Consider the following 20017-nt stretch of genomic DNA (forward strand, 5'->3'; position numbering starts at 1 on the left):
ATCATAGTGAGGCTCAAGGTTAACAAGACGCAATGACGCGATACAGTTCGGAAGAACCGAAGAAGAGAATCGACGATCGGGCAGGTGCGTCGTTGGTGTTACACTCTCGCGGAGTCCGCGCGCGGAACGTCATTGAGGAACGTGCATGCCGACAGAGCGAGATCACGCGTACGCGAGAGACCGGCTTGCCTTGACGAGGTCCTTCCACTCTTGGGGCTCTGGAATGCAACGAGTCTGTACGTAGCCTCGAGAAGAGGCAGAAGAGGAGAAGAGTACGAAGCGGCAGCAGCAGCAATAGAAGAAGAAGAAGAAGAAGAAAAAGAAAAGCAGCAGAAGTCGAGGCGAACTCGTGGGCCGCAGGAATCACGCGTACGAGGCAAAATAAAGGGACTGGAGAGAAAAGGACGTAGAAGAGCGAGTAGAATTGGGTCAAAAGGCGGTAAAAGACGAAAGGGAGAAAGAGACGAGCGTAACGTGCCGAGTGCGTATGAGCAACCTGAATTCTCATTATCGTCGTAGTATACTCGTCGTCTTTCTGTCTCCCCCGTCTGTTCCCCCCCGTTTCTCTGTTCCGGCAGGAAATAGAAACGCATTCGCCACGCACGGCCCCCGAGGCATCGACTAACGAGATCATCCACCGTTATACTCGTTGTCTACAATCCTTGTCATACTGAATGACGTTCAGCTGTAAAACTGTCCGCCGTAATCGACTAGCGCGTATCCAATGGAACAATATCACTTCGATCTACTACTTCCGAGATTTTGATGAATTTTAAATTCGACGACCTATACCTAACCCGAGCATATAATATAGTTATAATATGACGCGCGGTTAATTGACTCGACAAAATGTACACCCGTCGCGAGCTGCATGCGGGCGTAATGCGTTTACGCCGCTGGATTACAGGTGCGACATTATCGCGCGTCATGTACGGGCCGTAATCACCGGAAATTTTTGTAACTTGTCGCTTTATCACTCTATCGCGTTTCTAATCTCCACGGCACGACAGTTGCTGCTCATACGCGTCACAAACAATCAACGCGAGAACGTTTATTAGTTTTTTTTATCTTGTTACGTAAATTCTGATAAATTATATTGTAATCAAATAAATAAATTTTAAAAAAGTATAAAGGTTACATTATTTTGCCGTAATTTATAGTACAATCAGCCTAAAGAAAAAAAAAGGGATAAGAATCGCGTTAGTCCATTTCCCGCGTCAATCAACGAGGGAGCGGCTTACGTGATCGAGAAATGCGAAAAGGAACGATTTCTAAGAGAACAATAGAGGATGCGTCGTAAACCTATATATGCAAACGCACGGTGTGGCCTGGAATAATTGAGATATCGCGATGACGTAACAATACCCCGTACGCGTGTGCAACTGGCACGTATTATCGCGAATCTCGTCCAGACGTAACATTCGAGCTGGTCGCGGCTATCGTTTCGTGAAAGGGAGTAGGGGACAGGAGGCAAGAATTACACACACACAAACACACACACGCACGCACGCACACACACACACGGATACGAAGCGTATGACACACCGATATTTAATGTAGAAGACGTTCCGCGTATGCCGAGTAAGACTTTTCCCTCTCGCTCTCGGCATCGATAAGATATACATATCTGTTGAAAAAATACGAAACCCGAAACGCGCGAGGCGAGACGAGGTATACACCTCGGCTGATAAATGAGCGATAACGATTGGACCGATTTGTCCGAGCGCGTGAACTCGACGATGCGAAATCCCGTCGATGCGATCGCGAGAGGAGAAAACGGAGCCGAGCGCCCCGGCCGCCTTGTTCGAAGCGAACTATCGAGTAACAAGCGTAACGAAACGCGCGGTAAATATTATTTAGAGACGGGACGACGTATCTGAATATTTATTTCTCAACCGAGAAGAACGAAGAGATAATAGAAGAGATGACCGATTCATGATAATAGAAGAAATGATTGATTCGTGATAATAGAAGAGATGACTGATTCATGATAACGTTAAGATCTAAATAAATCTATATAACACATTCGAAACGCTCGTAAGAAGATTATCTGGATGACTTTACGCAGAGTGCGTGCGCGAACGCGCTTGGCAATGCAGGTGTATATACTGTATTGCAAATTCTCGCCCACGCATAAGGATTACGTAGGGAATCATGCATGACTCAACACATAAACGGTGAGCTATTAATTTCTTACGTATTTAACCCAAATAACCATCCTGAGAGATTGACGGTGGCGGACAGCCCGCCGTATACGCATATCCTGGGTGCAACGCACGCGAATATGGCGAACGCGCGGCCACCGGTCTCCGTATGGCGATGGTTCGCCGCTGCGCTTACGACGTGATCCCGAGTCGTCGACCACAGACAAAAGAAAAAGAGAAAATCGAGGCTCGCAGGGAAGTTGGCCAACGGTGCGATCAGCTGACGCCATGGCACGTCCGAGTTGCCACCGTACAGTAAATCAGGAAACAGGATCGACGACGCTTGTGTGCGAGGATTCGGTATCTCGTTATCGCGACGTAGGAAACGTTCCGGAACGAGCTTTTTTATTAAATTTGATTTTATCGTTGATGGAACAGAAATGCGAGGCGTTGTAAAATAAATTTCTCTTAGATATCACTATCGTTTCACTTATCGATCAGAGAAAATATATGAAATATTTGCAGTTTTCGAACTAGCTCTAAACGTGCTTGTACAGAATAATTTTCATTTTTTTTTTTTTTTAATGTTTACTATCATGATTTTTGAGAACTCTATCTTTTAACATATTGCCAGAATTATTTAAAACGTATTGAGAACAGGTCTGTGAAATTGGCACTCTGAAAGGCGAATTTTTACACATTTCGGGCTTCACAGACAGCCACAGACTTATTGGAAACCTATTTCGGAGAACGGCTCTATCAATTATATCAAAATTCTGAAAACGATATGCAGACAGAAGTAAAGCGACGAAAGCAGAACGATTTCAAGCTGATCGGCGTTTCGTTGGCAGCGATCACGTTGGCACGACGAGTCAACAAACTCATTAACTTTCTTGTGCGTGCAGCCACACGGAATGACCCGGTGATTCATTGCGAGATTAGTCGCGACGAATCTCAGCCTCTTCCTCTTTCGCCTCGTCCTCTCGCCGCGAATAATGCGCGTCGATGCATCGACGACACCGTGCCAGACATATATTCGGCCGCAAATCCTCGCCATATACGGCGAGTTTCACCGCCAACTTGAAAGCAGTATGTTCCGCGACGAGAATAGAGATATAACTTAAAGATTGTTTTAAATAGTTTTTGAAGCCAATTTTGCTTTGCCGAAAAAGTCGAGATAAACTGAGGATAAAATTAGCTAACGTTGTAATAAAATCAACCGTAAAATAGTTAAACAGATGATTAAAACAACTTGGTTCTAAACGCACTTGTGACCATAATCCGCTATTTGACTATCCACGCGTCGCAAAGCGCATTCCACGATCCAAGAAAAACCACTCGTCAGACCGGTCCTAGCTAATTAAACGAAGACATATCATTCGCCGTAGGGAAACGCGCGGAGTAATCTTTTTTTTTTTGCAGCTGGAATATTTCCGCGGTAATTTCATTTACGCGCGTCGGGGCAGCATCGAGCGTGGAAGCCCGGCGGAGTCTTTTCAACCGCTAGTTAAGCCAGGCTAGCAATCATCCTTCATCTCAGATTAATAATCCGCGACTACCGCAATCGATCATGCCGATCGCAAGACGCGCTTCGGGGATACACTTGAGACGGCTGAAACTGGTCAAGTATGAAAATTTAACGCGGGCCCTGTATGGGAATCACTCGCGTGGAAATCCGTCCAAAGGCGTTTTTCTCGTTCCAATCGACTGATTAATTTCGACAATATTTTTCTTCGTGTAATCTTGCTTCCTTTTTCCGACACGATATTACGCGTGAAATAGAAATACAAGAGTATAGTGATAGGCTCTCATTTTTAACGCTGTGTTCCTTTTTACTACGTTACACATTAAACTCATCAATGTGTGTAATCAAGAGGTTAATTTATATGAAATGTCCACGTTCAGGCGCATTTAGCCAACTACTGTGAGACAGCGTTTACATAATTCTTACAAAATTCGTATACGCTATGTATATTTTGATCCGTTTTCATTTTTAATAAAAACACATGAGAAAATTCTTCGACATTTTCGTTCATAAAAGTAAAACCTGAGTCTCATCTTAACGTTTTTAATTAGCTAACTGCACAGAGGCCACTGAAAGAATGTCTACATTCTTCTATATATGTCATATGTCTCCAGGAACCAGCTCTCGTAAAGAAGTTCTCCGTGAGAAATCAAGTCTTTTAATTAAACAAGCAGGGTATTATCATTCAACGGCTAAACGACTACTAAAATTCATTGCGCTTATTTCCGATGCGCGTATCGGCGACATAGCATCGTGAAGAAACCAAACTGCGCAATTAAAGACCACTTAGTTTCAAGACACGTCTAAATCGGGCAATTTTATGGAGCGGGAATGCACAAAATATGTGCAAAAAAAAAAAAGCGAAAACCTCGTTCTTCAACGTGAGCTCCTTTTTCTCATCATCCGTACGACGTATCCGCATTTCACAGTATCGGTAATATGTGTTACTTGACATTCAGGGACCTCGCGACATCGCTCGTCGTTAATAATTCATTCTGACCTACGGCAATTATAAAGGTCGCCATGTAAGATCACGGTGCAATACGAAGGAATAGCATTGATGAGGAGAAAATACGCTGGGGTGCATTTTTAATGCGATATCAAAGCGTATATTGAAGAAAGACGATCAGGTAGCGCAATTATATTTAACCATAAAACATTAAATTAAAACTGCATTTACATTACCTTTTTTTCAACTCTTTTTGTACTTTTTAATAGAATATATTTGATAATTCCGTTATATGGAAAAAATAAATTTTTATATATTTTCTTAATGATAACAATAATTAATTTCTAAAATCAATGCTGCGATTACAGTTTACCGATGTCTCCCATTTTTTAAATCCTGATTTTAACGTTAGCAATTCAACGAATACGTACAATTTTTTTATGCTAGCGAAATAGTTCCGCGAATTTGCAGACATCACTGACTGGACGAAGGGGAAAGCCGTGATATACCCATGAACAGAAGATGCCATTAGATACCGCACGCACATGCGGTACATATAGGTGAACCGAGTTATACGACGCGACAATACGCCACCAGGACAGTATTTACGACCGCATCAACGTCACGGCGAGTTCAGGCGATTAAATGCGGTTTTCCAGGTAGTTGTTCCTTACGCGACTGAGATCGAGCTGCGAGTAATATGAAAAATGTAGGACAGAATCGTGTATAAAAACAAATGTTTCTATCATCTATACGCGAAAACTATTGCCCAAATATAATCCAGTAAAAAAAGTATAAACTCAAGTTCCGATCGTGTCCATTGTACTATCTATTGTTTCTTTACAACCTGAATGTTTCTTTAGTAAAAGAAAACAATTTATCGTTTTATCGCAAAACCTTAAAAATTTTTCAAAATTGAGTCATACGTGGATTTAGCAAATTTTTTCTTCTATTTATTATTTAATGCTGTTCTATTAATTTTGGTTTACAATATATATACCTTTGGTATAGAGCCTTCTTGAAAATAAGTAATATTCTATAGCGTAAAATTATTTAATCCGAGATACTTGATGTGTTTCCAGACGATCAAGACGGATCTAGGCTGCAGTTTAATAGAGGGTCACCAGCATCGATCATACGGTGAGAAGAAATTGAACGAGAAAGCGTTTTTCTCATGTCGTCTATAAGCTCCATTGCGACGGAAACGCGGCGTGAAGGCGCCAGGTCACGTAGCTAATCAGCGTCGTTCGTTATGCGGAACAAAGAAAATCACGGCAATATGCGTGCGGCTTGCGAGTCGCGCGGCGACACGAAACGCGTATAGCGTTGCGTATACGCATGAATCCACACACTGCGCGCCGTAGTTGATCGACGCTGTTTACGCTTACATCGCCCTTCGCGGTAGTTACAGAGCAAACTCGAAGGTCCCCGACTGTGTTTACACCATTCGTCTCCGCGGTACGTACGTGCCCCGGCATATATTTTAAAATAACGTTACCCCGAGACACATCGGACGCATCCCGTGGGAGCGGAAATCGTGGAAACCTTTTCGTCACACACCGACCTTTCTCCTCCACTACCACCGCTACGTCGCGTCGCCGTCAGAAAATGCAGACCCACGCGATTTCTTTTGCCTTTGAACGATGAGGAAGCACGGTTAAAAATCAAGCGTGCGGTTCTTTTGCAAGATTGCATGAACCCAGCCGGCGCATTATAGCGATGCAAGCGATCTCTTGAACCCCGATTTCACTTCGATCCCTCAAAGTAGCACGGCCATTGTAATGATTTTCCACTGTTCGACCGACCTTTGATTTGTCAATTCTATTGTCGACACACGAGTCATGCCGTAAATGGTATTGCCGATGGCAAAACCGTACCATTAATAATTACGGAGTTAAAACAAAGACTGGTAAAATTCTGCAAACTCACTGATTGGAACTCGCGTTTTTACATTTCGCAATTATACCCATTGCAATTATACATGTATAAAATAACACACGTGCAAAATGTTGATATGTCGAAATAATCTATTAGTCCGTTTTGCATTTATATGATCTTTGTTATCATATATTTTAACGTAACTCTATCAAATGTGTGTGATAGAAAAAGAATTGTAAAAATGTTACATGAAATGAAAAAATTTAATAAACGAGTTTTTTTTCTCCTATCTTTATATGTGTAACAAGTTTCAAAGATTTGTCCGGAATCCGTCCGTCGCGTTCGCCAAAGATAATTCGCGGTGCAATATCCGATCGGATGACCCGCGGCGCGTATTAACAAAGTAGTTGTTACTTGAGCAATAACGACCGAGGCAATAATCCAGCGCGCAGCCGGGAATTGGCAGTAAATTTTTCGTTCTCCGGACGATGCAGGCGCATCGCGTGTTTCACGGAGATAGTAAAGCCGACACCCACCCTTTTAACGCCGGCCCGCTCGCTCGCAGACCGTATCGCGAAGTCGTTTGATCGTCGTAACGCAGTTCTTTTATTTGCCCCGCGGCATCGTTAGATCAAATTGTACGCGCGTCTTTTTACGAGTGACCTGGGAGAGACTCGTTGAGCGCATTAAATCGCGCGCAGCACGTCTCGCAGTAGCGTAGGAAGCGTTATATTATAGGTAAAATACATCGTTTCTCAACAGGAAGTTCGATCAACGCATTTAATATCACCCTATTACGCAAAAGAAATTCCATGGTAACTGTAAGTGAAATAATAATTATGTTCGTTATTTAAACAAACTGCTAATTTGCAATTTTTTTCGCGAATATCTCTTTCCTTATTTTTCTTCTATATGTTTTCCGTTACTATTTTTATTATTCTTCGTCACGTCGACGCGTCTGCTTTACTTTCTTTAACAAAACTACTGGCAGAATAAGTTTGCGCGTCCTTGTCTTTTGCTCATTTCGACAGAATAGCTACATTCCTAGCACCATCGTCCGATAGTTTCTTCGTAGGCTCGTCCAGAGAAAGACATTACAGTAAAGTACCTCACCAATTCCGGAATTACGCCCGTTTGTGAAAATTTCCATGGAACGAGCGTTTAACGTTACCCAAAGGATCGCTCAAAATGCTTCTAGGTGCGTTCGCCACGAACAACTTGCTCCTGACGAAGCGAAAACATTAACCCTCTGGGCATCGTGGGGATTTTTGGCAAGTCTCATGAAAAAAGGATAACGATCTTACATTCCCGACTTTTTAAAATTTCCCATGAATATCAATCGAGAAAATAAAAAATAGGAAATATTTTTTACAAATCGATATTTTATATAATTGCATAAGAAAAAGATAATTTTTGTGTCAAATAAGGCTATTAACGTAAATATTTGACTTCAAACATATAAAAAATTAAGAATTATAAGCGAAACTAAAGAAGCGTATTTTCATGTTCATCTCGCAAATTGTGTTATGCTCGTAATAGCGAATCGTCAAATGCACTTTGAAAGTTTTCAGCTTGCATTACGGGTTGAAGGGACATAAGAAGTTACTGCGACTCGTTCCGAGTCGGCTATCTTACGTGGGGGGGGGAGACAAGGGCAAACGCAAATAGCAGTAGGCTGGCCGACATTAAATTTGCATTTATATTGTGTTCCGTAATTTATGACACCGACTTATATCTTACGCGGTGGATGTACGTACTCTCGTAATTGTTTTCGCTGCGTGTGTACACGCGCAACGTCGTCGGAGCAATTGAGCCAAATGGAAAAAACGGAACGGAAAAAAAGCGAACAGAGACAGGCAGAAGCGAGCGACAAATGGAGAAAAGGCTGCGAAAAGAATTTATGAAGGAAAAACAGAAATTGCTTTAGGAAAAATTTAAGTAGCGACGCACCCTATTCTCTCCCACGAGAAGAAAAACCGCGTTTCAAAATCCTGGATCTACAAATCCCGACGTACTCTGAGATTTCAAATTATAAAATTCTAAAGTCGTACATTTCGGAATTCTACAGACTGAAAAAAGTATCCGCGAATCAAACTTTGACGTTATCTAATGTTATCCAACGTTTGCGAGAATAATAGATCGCCGTATAGAATCCAGATCGCTATAGGCGCCACGTGCTCTCTCTCCGCGGCGGCGACCTACCTCAACCGTATTGTTAGAGTTCCAGGCTAATTGCGGCGTTTGCGGAATCGCGGTGCACGGGAGCCGACAGCCGTGCTCCTCTCAAGCTCCGGGCGCGGGAGGAAAGGGGAGGGACTTCACCCATCGAGCACATCTTCAGCGTCTTTCATTGCACTTCTGCGCGGCAGGGAACGCCGGGCCCGCGCTTCTTTGCCGAACGGCCGTTCTTGCCTTTATTATCGGCATCCCCGGCATTCCGCAATTTGTTTCGTAACCAGGTAAAATGTTATTCTACCGATTGTGAGAGTTTACCATCAAACGCGCAATGACGGCTAGGTATTTGTGACGACGATTCTCAACCGCGCGCCGCCGTATTATGCCCGAGAGCTAGCTCACGGGGAGAGACTCTCGTGAATTATTCATTCAATTTGTATCACTGGCATTCGCGTTTTTATAGCGCGTTATTTCTGCGTCGAATCCATCATTTCAAATGCATTCGTTCTACTTACAGCGCTCGTTCTTACGAGAGAATTTCTTATATAGACGAAACGCATCACGTTAGCAATGACACTGCAATTCTAAGAACTTTACAATATTATAAAGTACAATTTAATACTGTATTTTTTTCTTACAAGATATCAGCGAAAGAAATAACAAAAATGCACAGGTTTTCTGCTCCAATTCTAGAATATCTTATCATATATTGTATTATGTATCAATCATTAATATATTTTCGGTTAATAGCACCGGCGATCCTTCTTTCGAAAGATTATCGAAGCTACAAAGGATTATTCGCGATATACGAGGATAATAGTCCCTCAAATCATATTATACGTGTCGAGAGCGGTACACGAGCCTCGTAGCCTGCGGCACGACACAGTGTTCCGCTCAGAAATCGCACGTCGCACGTTAGAAATTAGATTTCGCAGGAACGGGGAAATGATCGGCGACACGCGAAAGTGCCGGCAGTAGCGACTCCGGGAATTACATCCGGCCGCATATTGGCTAATTAGACTAATGACTCGCCGAAAACGGAGTGCTGGCAGCCGTCTCCGCGTATATACACACGAAATCAAGTGCGCGGAAACTTAATTGAGCGTGTTTCTTTTCGACCTGCCGTTTGATAATTTCGCCGATAAAGTAACGTGTTTCTCTTCGCTCGCCCTTTATAAAAAAAATCACCCAATTTAAAGAATTGCTCTGCGCCGTACTGGAACGATTCTTATCTTCAAAGCAACCGAGTTACGTGGCTGCATGTTTCACAGCCGGAAATCGCTACATTATACTGAAATGATATTTATCTTTGGGGAATACATGGCCAAAAATACGGAACTTCCCTACGTGATCCTAAAAAGTAATTTTTATTTTAACCGTTAACTCTGTACAAAGCTATTAAAGTTTATTCGATGTTAAAAATCTCGAGGAAACGGTGAAAATCAAAAGGACATAAAATTTATCGAACAAAAAGATTTTATATCGTCCTTAAATTTTATCGACAATTAAAGGCTTTGTAGCACAAAATTTCTATGACTAACTTTTCTTTTCCGGCTATTTCGGGGAGGCTAAGTTTTCATGCCTTTCGAAACTTCGTTCGGTGCGTAATGCAATAGGGGGTTTAATAAATTTGGCTGATCGTACCGCAAGTAATTAATCCCTTTATCGCGGGCATTATCGAGCGACTTTCTCGTGAACGATTCACGATTGTTGTTTGCGTTGGTTAATTCTTTAATAATTCATGCTCGCCGTAACGGCGTCATGGTGCGTTCGGTAAACGGCAGCAGGTCGATATGGATATTTACACTTCCGCTTCCGATCCAATCCGAACTTCAGCGCGAGATATAATCAAGCCGGCCGAAAGTAAACTAGGACAACGAAGACTTCCGAGTCTTGCACGAAACTGTAATTATACGCGAGGCTTCCGTATTTACAAGAATTGTAGAATATCTGTGTGCATATATATCCAATTATTAACTAGCCTCTGACTAGAAAATAAAGGAGAGTCTTGCTCTACAATATTTTCGTGGAATGCATAGAGATATTTATAGAAATTTAATCTAATTTTATTCCGAGTACAATCGTAATCGCAACTTACAAAAATATTTATTATAAAGTTAAAGAGTCGATCGCGTTATCAGTTTCTAACAGAAAATCCGTCTAAAAAATGTCAAAAAATTCGAAATTTTCCAGTAAAAAGAAGCCTTATTTCCCTACGTTTCTTCGTGATCGACCTGAAAGAAAAATGGCGCAAATAATCTTCGATGGCAGAAAACGCTCCAGAAGCTTTAAAGCGATAACACGCTTTATATACACACGATTCTATCCTATATGTTCACGCTTGAGAATCTCGTGTCGCTACTTGCTCCATTTTGCAACACGATATCAACTTGCGGTTTGCCGAGGTACTCGATGCAGAAGGGGACAGGCAGCCTGGAAACTAGGCCGATAATGTCGGAAGACAGTGAAGCATCGGAATTGCATAAAGAGACATAGTCATCATTGTCAAGACTATTCCTTAAAGGTTTATAAATTCTTTTACCATCTCACATCCCGCTCGTTTAAACGATTACACGCGAAAGAAACACTTACTTACGAAAGAATGTGACGTACAACGATTAAGAAAAATGTCATTCGCCGATTGAAGATGACTATAACAATGTCGATGCGTCTTAGGGAGCATCGGTGACGGTCTAAGTAGAATGCACCTGGGGTAGATGCATCTGCAGTAAATAACCGAGGCGAAACTCGGCGGTATCTTGTAATTCCCGGCTAAAAGCATCCTTACACCAGCGAATTCCTCGAAGCGACACGAGGTCAAACTGGTGTTACGGATCGATAGCATCGGGAGGGGAAAGAGCGCGCCGGGGCCAATAAAGACCACGTGGAAGACGACGATAATAATAATGATGATGACGACGACGATGAAAATGACGATAATTACGATAATAAGAAGGATAATGATGGCCGCGATATTCGCGACTTTAACATTAACAACGCCAGCCGGGGAAGGGAAACGACGATGCGAAGGTTGAAATATATGTTGAAAAAGGTGAGAGAAGGCGCGAGAAATCGCTCGCTAATGAAAGAACGTGTTGAACAAGTGCAGATATCTGCTCATACGGGCGTCATACACGCCATTATAATTGCATTAATAAGCAAGCGTGCATCTAACTACGCTCTTCCGCGAATTGACCTTACCGCTCGAGAAAAGGGAATATATACACAGCGAAAAGGTGAAATATGAAGCCGAGATATAAAGCCGGCGCTAGCGCTTAATTAGGCGCGAGATACGCGCGAATGTCTGTTGATATTGCAGCTTGAGATGTCCATCCGCGCGCAATTGCCTTTCACGCAAGTATGTTCCAGATTACTAACTGTACAACAGAGTAATATATTAGACCGCAAACTCAAATGAATGAGATTACTATTGAGTAAAAGATGTATTATTATGAAATTTAATTATTACTTCAAAATGTCTTAAATTTAAGACATAAATTTGTGTTCTTCGGACATCAGCGTATATGGCACTGATTCCACGAATTAATTTTTTTACGTTCTACTTCGTGCGATTACTTGGCTGTCTTCGTTGAACAATGTCTCCGTCGAATAGAATACATTATCGAACGGAAAACCGGCGCAACAAACTAGAAAGTGGAAAATGAGGGTTTATATACGAAGTTGCGCATGCGACCGGCGATCGGGAACAACCGTAACGATCGACTTCCGCTGAGTCCTGTGACTCTAGAAAACGACCGAACGCGATCGAGGAATGTCGAAAGGAAGTCACGAGAGGAAAAAAAAAGAAGATAATACGTATAGCTAAATAAACGGCATCGTCGTCATTGCGAGCACGCATAACACGCACGTGCGCGCGACGAGATAATAAACGCAATAATAATCGGGGCATGGCCCTAACGACGTCATAATTACAAGCGCGACTAATTCCAATTGTCTTTACACAGCGACGGGTCTGCAACACTTTCGTAATTATGATCGATGGCGACCGAGAGCGGTGCACCGAGCAGGGCCTCTCGGTAAGTGTATGCACGCGCCACTATTGTGCTCCAGGAAACCTTCCGCGAAGGGAAAATCCGTCCGGCGTGATGACGGGAGGGGTGATGATGACAAATGGCCGATTTCACCGCCTGAACAAGTACCGGAAAACCTGTGATGTCTGCGCGGAGGCTCTCCTCGTAAAATAACTCCGTTCAACGAGAGTAAGTATGAAATTGTCTGTCCCTTCTCCTTCACTGTGTATCGCTCGGTGTATTTTTCTTCTTCATCGAATATCTCATGGAGGACATCAATGTCCGCCTTGACATACGTTATATATCTTACTTTCCTCGTTCATGAGATATTAATTTTCGATAATTTTGTTTTTTAATAAGCCGCACACGTTATTTGGAGCTTTCGAAATTCATGTTGCTGATGCGAATCAAAATGCAAAAATCAAATTATTATTATCAACGAATATTAAGGATAGAACTGCGATCATAATGCGATTTAGCGGATGATACGTTTAGTTTAATATAGCAGGATTGCGAGAGGAGACGGAGTGGAGGGAGTTGAAACAATATCGCTTTGAGTTACGTGTACGGTAGGTTGCAATCAAAACGTACTAACTCCATTATCCATCGGCAACTAAGTTAAACCATACGCCGGAGATAAACCGATACATTAACCAGGCGAATACTCGTATGCGCGCATTTAAGGTAAGCTGTAAGAGCAGAATCGGCAGGATCTGATTCGTCGAGGATGATTAAATGATTCGGCGATTAACTTAGATCCGTGTGTTTCGCTCATCGGCATCGTAGGTCGTCTGTTCCATTCTGATATATTTCCATTATTGATTAGAGCATTCCTCGAAATCCCTATTCCGACTAACTAGCTCTATCGCGTATCAAATACGTAAAGGCTTGATATTGCACCCATCGCAATTTTATTTCGCATCATAAAGATGCGAAAGACGCTAATACCTCACGGGAATTTGTCAGATTCAAGTTGGGAAAATCAGAAAAGCGAGAAAAATGAATCAGACATTAATCGTCGCAAGACATTACGTCGCTCATTTTTAAGAAAAAAATTTATATTTTTACTGTATTTATTTACAAAATGTACGTGTTGCAACCATATATTAAATAACAAAATCATAAATGTGTCTCGCTTATTTCAATTTTCTATTTTCTTTTTATATATATATATATATATATGCCAACAGCTAAAAGAGAAGCGGAGCACTAAGTGGCGTTGGTCTAAATGAGTGCAAACAACAACCGGTAGAGCAAAGATTAATTTATAATCATAAAATCGAGTGCACTACGAAAGTTCTAAGAGCTATACCTGAACTGAGAGGCTAACACGCCCGCGTAGTATCGCCTTTTTTCCTAGCGCGGCATCTGCTCCGGCGAATTAAGCAAGAGACCAATATTTCCCGTCTCCGACACCTGCTGCGGACGCGCGGCAAAAAGCAAGTCTGGCTGGCTAACACCAAGAGGGCTCGTTTAGGAGTTAATTAAAGGTTTAATCATTTTCCGTTCGACCAAGAAAATCATCGCAAAATCCGACAAAACCGCGACAACAACGACTTGACTTTTCCTCGCGTCTTGCCCGACAGCTGTGTCCGCTGCATATTCTACTCGGAATGTACGCGGATATCTGTGAAAGCGGATAGTCCGGCTGCCAGTGAAGGGAGAGACGGAAGTCGTGCAAACAAAATACAGCCGCGTGCCTGCACGTGCGATGGAAAAAGCGTTTGGTCGAACTGTCAGAAGATTTCATGCGTAAAAACAGCTATAGGAAATGATTAATCGTTTGTACGGGAAGCAAATTGCTATATAAGTATATAAATGAATTTTTTATGTTGAGAACTGTTTACAGTGACAATAATTTAACTCTTCTATATATATACAGGTTAAACGCATTCTATCTCTGCGGAAGAAAAGAGATGCTCCGGAAAATAATATATATTAAAAAAATGATAACGTTCTCTCTAATTTATCGCGTCTCATTTGTGATGGTAGGTAGATTAGCATACCATCCGCTAAAGTTTTGACGGGCGTTAAACTTATTTACGTAGGGTTCCGGCGTTAATTCCATGATTACCGCCGAATATGAGCCTAGAGAGCAGGAACTTGTGTCTACTCGTGTTTCAATTTGCGTTAGTCAGATTCCACGACTCGCCGCGAGATAGTCTCGAATGTCCTACTGAGTGCGTGCACATGTAAGAGAGAAGTAGCAGGGAGACGGCGACTCCGGCGGCGTGTCAACGCCTCCGGTGAGCAATCTGCGACCTTTTACGGTATACTTTTACGACCGCTTCGCGTGGCGGTGACGCTCGCCAAAGGCGTCGTACTGGAGCCCTAAATTCGTTATAGCATTTACGTTTACACGTCTATTGGGAGCATTCCAACGAAACGAACAAAATCTTAATTTTTTAACGTTAAGGCATTTTTGAAACATATATAATTTTTCTTTTATCATTATTATTGCATCGCAAATTGTTTTATTAGAATATATTATCGCTGGTGCATTGATATTTTTGCTTTGTAAAATAAAAGTGTCAAGAATGCAATTCAAACGAGTCCTGTTATATTTTTACTATATTAACTATATTCTAAAGATTTTTACTTTTAGATACCGCAACTGCTTTAAGATTTTATATTTTGGACTAAAATTTCCACTATATATAATTTTATAACATTTTTTTCATAACTTACGATACATTTATAAACGGTTACATTTTTTTAAGTTTGATTCATTAAAAGAAAACTGTACCGAGAGGAAGGAGAGGTCTCTTATCGCTTGTAAATCATACAACGCGAGTAATCTAGAACTACGTTCGAGATGCATTCCTCAGGCACGATACTGACGCGTAAAAGGCACGAGGAAGAAGCGCGTGCATCGATACACATCAGGAATGCGAAAACTACACAATATCGGTTTTACGAGACTCCGGCAGCTTTATTGCTTTTCCGTATATAAACATCAACCCTTGCCGCCCAGCATTACGATCGCGATTAGTTGCAGTCGCGCATCCCCGCGAAGGGCATGGCACACGATCACGGCTTTACTGCACGTAGAAGCCTTTACTGCACTGCCGAATTCTATTGTCTTATGTGTTCGGTAAGAATTTGCACGAAAGATCTTATTTTAAAGTACATAACATCATTATAAAACCACAAATAACTTGCACAAAATAAGAAAGATAAGATTAACTCGTAAAGCAACGAACAAATTTTGTAGGTATATAATATATTCGTATAATTACGTGCAATATTGTTCCAATATAAAGATTATTTCCTTCATTTCAACAAATGTTATTAACGGCACGGAATACCGTTGTATTTACGGGCCTAGAAAAACATTAGGTAAAGTAAGAAAAGCGGTAGAGGAGGAATACCTATGTGTACTGCGCTGTAACGAATCTCGCCCGCGATGCGACACGATTCGAGCTGACGCAGCGGAGATTATCATCGTGGCGTCGCGTCGTCTCTCGCGACGCGAAAATAAATTCTCCGGAGAGTAACGCCTATCTTATCACCCACGGGATGATCCACGCAGCCGATCGGAGATAGAGTACGGCACCACTTTCTTTTTCCTCTCCCAGATATCATACCCTTATGTATATATGTATCTAATTTCACGCCCCACCGAAAGCTATCATTTGTTCCCAGACCGTACAGCAATGATCCCAAAATTTCTATTGCTCATGTTCGTTCTTTCGACGTCACTTATGATTATGAGTTTAAAAATGTACTTGAAAAAATTAAGTTTTTCCCTTCACACATCTGTATTTTAGAATAAAAATCTTTGTATTTTAAAAATAAAATCTTTAAAAATTGCGGAAGAAATAACGCGGTTCTTAAAAAACGTTTTACCGAACAATCGATTCTAAAGTTAAATAAAATGCAGAGATGCCAATCTCTTGTTATTGTTTAAGAATCCATTCTATATCCGCGCGAAAAAATATCGATTGCTACGATTGTACAATATAAGAGCTCACGTTTCTACAACGCGTATTTGTTGCGAAATCATCAGGAGCGTGTATCGATTACGGTTAAACGAATTTATTCCCACCTCTGCCAATACTGAAATTACGGGTACGAAAAGTCCTCGAGCGTTGTCCAATCAGGGCGATTTCTGTTTCGAGAATTCAAGACACGCTCTCCTGTCCGGAGATGCTGTCCGACGATTTCGCAGTTGCAGGTACAACCGACACCGTTTTACATCGCGATTCTCGCACCACTCATTTATAATAGCCCCAACAAATCTAAGACCCTGTCACGGAAGTCCCTATTAGGAGTCCAATCGTACAAGAAACGAAGGAAAGTAGGATTCGACTTGTACGCCCGTTATCGTCTTAAATACGATTAATGAGCTAAACATTATAAACTAATACATATTATTTAAAAAAAATAAAAAGAAAAATATATAATAAATTAAATTAAAGACAATAAATAAAATTCACATAGAAATGCGAACACAATTATGCAAAAGATAATATCATTAATTAAAATGTAAATTATTAAAAATCACTAAAAATCGGTATTTTTCACAACAAATTAAATTAATTAGATTAAATTAAGATCTTGAAGTTCTATAATTTTAATTAAAATTATTCAAGTCACGATATATTAAAAGAATTGACCTTTAACACGTATATATACGTGTAAATCGCATATTTTATTTAACTGTCAAACGCGCCAAATTGTTATCGTTAATTAAGGAAACCGCTTCTCACGCTAAATCGCTTTACAGAATCAAAGTTATGCGAATCAATGCAGAATCAACGCGCACGAGAGGTTCGACTCGTGAAATCTCAACCGGCCTACGCACGAGTTACGTAATTCGCGAGTTGACGTAATTGCGCGGAATGCGTATATCTCTGTAATGAGATCACCTTGCAGAGCGACGGTTGCCGCCGCTTGCACCGCAATGCAATGGCATCTACACGCCTGAGGTAATCGACCGGCTGTGCGTGTTACGCAATTCTTAACTGGGTTCCAGGAGACTCCGATTCTACGTAGCCACGATGTCGCTATGAGAGGTAAACGAACGTTCTCCCCAGGGTCATTCTTGACAGCGATAGGGCAAACCGTACAAGATTACTGGCCAGACAGAAAAAAATATTCGCCATTGTTATAAATAGACCCTTAATAGACGTTTTATTCGCAGCACGCTGTATAATTAAAACCTACGTTTTAATTAAAGCGCAGGTTTTAATTATACAGCGTACTCACTTTCTTCTAGAACTCGTGAAATTAGTCTTGAAATTTTGGGGGGAGAATACTGAAATTAAATTTGATATTTCTAATTTTAAAATTAATTTTTTCAATCTTTCTCTCGCTAAAAAAAAAGATAAAACTATACCATTTGTTCAAAATTACTATTTCAAACAAATTCTATTTGTTTAGCGCTCTAATGAGCTATGAAAATCACCGATGCAGAAGGAAAAAATAATTCGTGAGGAATATTCGAGACATAGCTGTCGAAAAAACGGAAGAGAAAGGTGTCAAAATATCCGTTTCTGATTACTGTCTCTGAACGTTCGAGATGTCATCTCTCACTAATATCTACAGGATACGCCAATCGAAATAGTCTCTCCTTATCCTCACCAAAAAAGTGCTTCGGATTGCATCTCTGCGCCGAGTTTGTCGAAAAGCTACGATCGATGACGCTTGTGTTTTGTGTTATATATAAGTCTATTCAGCGCTCTCTTAGCTTCTTTTTACACGATTAAACCATATCACACTTTATTTTAGTTTTCCGTCCTACTCAATCGTTCGCAGAAGAAAGTCACTATATTACTTTCAAATCTGCTAATATTTTTCTGTTATTTTACAAGAGATATCTTCGGTTAGGAAATAATAAAAGAAATTCACGCGGGATCCTAACCATAGATAAAATCGAGAGCAAATCCTCGCGCGGATAACGGATCCTTGGCTACCTTCTCTCGTCTGCTTTACGAGTAAATACTCTCCTGAAAACACTGGCAAAGTGCAGCTCATCGTAAATATGTCCTCTTACCACGACTTTACGTAACACTGTCTAATTTAAGATAGCTGAGTCAAGCGCAAAGTTTAAAAACGGTGAAAAAAAAATCCTCATACCTATACACATTATAAGAAAAAATTCACGATATATATTAGCAAAGTTAATTTCAGAAATTTATTTTAAAAGTTCTATCGTATGAATTGAGAGAATTCAATGTAACATGATTATCAAATAAATTAAAATATAATAATTGCGATTATATTTATCGCTGAAAAATTTTCTCTGCCCATTATTTAGTAAAAATATACTCGACTTCAATGACAATAAAATAACTTATTGGTCACAGTAATATTTCACTACAAACTTGCATAAAAAGATTATTTTCGGCAAACTGACTATGAACAAATTTAGACATTGTTACAATTTATGCACGAAAAATACAAAATTAAATTAGATATTGCAGAATACTTTCAATAAAAAATTAGAGAAAAAAATACAATCGGAAAAGTATAAAAAATAATATAAAAAAGTAAATGATACGGATGTTAAAAATTCATATTGTGCGATTTCTTATACAAAATGACAAATGTAAATGACGTGATTAATTATAGCTGTCAAGGAAAAGAGAATGTGAACGTAAGACAATCATAAACCGATCGCAAATTAAGGGTTACGATATATTCGCAGAATAATTACGGAAGCAATAGTCGAAAAGCGATAAGATGAAAGGGAAACATCGAGACACCTATGTCGAACGAAGGAGCAAGCAAGCGAGCGAAAAAGGACAAGTTGGTCGTGCTTCTACCGAGTTCCAAGTTGATGACAAGACCCAAATGACGGGCATACAATGCCGCGGAAAAGCTGGCCTCCCCTATAGGAGATGAATTCCTGATTGCGAAAGCACGCGTTGGCCCAAATACGATGTCAAGACGGCAATCGATAAACCGTTGCAGAAACCAAATTGGCGTAACATCGCTAAACCTATCGGAGTCCGCGAGCGGATATTTCAATCATTGATTACGAAGGAAATCATATTCGTAAAAACAAAGTGCTACACGTTTCGCTAGTTAAAAAAAAAAAGTGATATTTAGCATGTCATATAATGACAAAAATTAAATACGGAGACACTTTTCTAAGCTGGTTGTACGCTGACAAATGCTCGAGTTTACATAAAGTAAATAATATTACTCCTCTTCTCTACCAAAACGGTCGACAAACAATATTCACGCGATGCAGAAGAATAGCTTGGTATTTTAAGGATTACGGAAAAGTCGTATATCGCGTGAATGTCGTCATCCAGCGTCAGAGCCTCCCAGGAATACGAGGACCGGCGGTATAGGGCACAATGGA

General features: G+C 40.8%; 1 protein-coding gene and 1 long non-coding RNA gene across 3 annotated transcripts in view; one reads left to right on the top strand and one right to left on the bottom strand.

Annotated features, from left to right (window-relative positions):
- Crp (transcription factor cropped) overlaps window positions 1–20017 on the bottom strand; it is a 147242-nt gene that overhangs the window by 50791 nt on the left and 76434 nt on the right. The window lies entirely within an intron of this gene.
- LOC143906337 (uncharacterized) lies at window positions 1172–6269 on the top strand. Of its 2 annotated transcripts, XR_013259483.1 has the most exons (4): window positions 1172–4550; window positions 4629–4799; window positions 5066–5277; window positions 5701–6269. It is a non-coding gene; the product is annotated as an uncharacterized LOC143906337 (long non-coding RNA). The 2 variants fall into 2 exon arrangements; XR_013259482.1 differs by having other exon boundaries at window positions 1172–4799.

The sequence above is a fragment of the Temnothorax americanus genome, unplaced genomic scaffold (assembly GCF_048541705.1).
Source record: "Temnothorax americanus isolate GAGA-0224 unplaced genomic scaffold, ASM4854170v1 Scaffold7, whole genome shotgun sequence".
Taxonomy (NCBI): Eukaryota; Metazoa; Arthropoda; class Insecta; order Hymenoptera; family Formicidae; genus Temnothorax; species Temnothorax americanus.